Source organism: Tasmannia lanceolata, unplaced genomic scaffold (assembly GCF_043159265.1).
Source record: "Tasmannia lanceolata isolate RefF3 unplaced genomic scaffold, GAP_Taslan_0.1 ptg000012l, whole genome shotgun sequence".
In the NCBI taxonomy this organism is placed as follows: Eukaryota; Viridiplantae; Streptophyta; class Magnoliopsida; order Canellales; family Winteraceae; genus Tasmannia; species Tasmannia lanceolata.
Genome location: NW_027518689.1, coordinates 13,702,501 through 13,702,930, shown reverse-complemented (window position 1 = coordinate 13,702,930; position 430 = coordinate 13,702,501).

Below are 430 nucleotides of genomic sequence, written 5' to 3'. Positions count from 1 at the left end.
AAGGAATGGGCATGCTTTGGGCGTTTTTGCCCGGATAGGCACTGGAATGGGCTGGTTTTGGGCGTTTTTGCCTGGATAGGCTAAGGAATGGGGCATGCTTTGGGCGTTTTTGCCCGGGTAGGCACTGGAATGCCTGGCCTTGGCTGGGCATTGCTGGGTTGGGCTCCCTTGGCCTTTCAGGCGCCTTGGATGCTGTCTTGTGAAGACCATGGGCACAAGGCCATGGCATATAGTGGGGAATGGACCATGGTTGCCAAGGTTAGGCAATATAGAGGGCGGTGGGCGAGTTGGCCATGGCGTCACTTGTTTGCCCGTGTTTGCTCCCTGTGTGCGTTGTTTGGTTTTGGGAGCACACCTACCTTGCTAGGCTCGGCGGCTTACCCCTGCCCTTGTGGGTACTGGGTTGCACGTCTGTTTGCAACCCTATGGC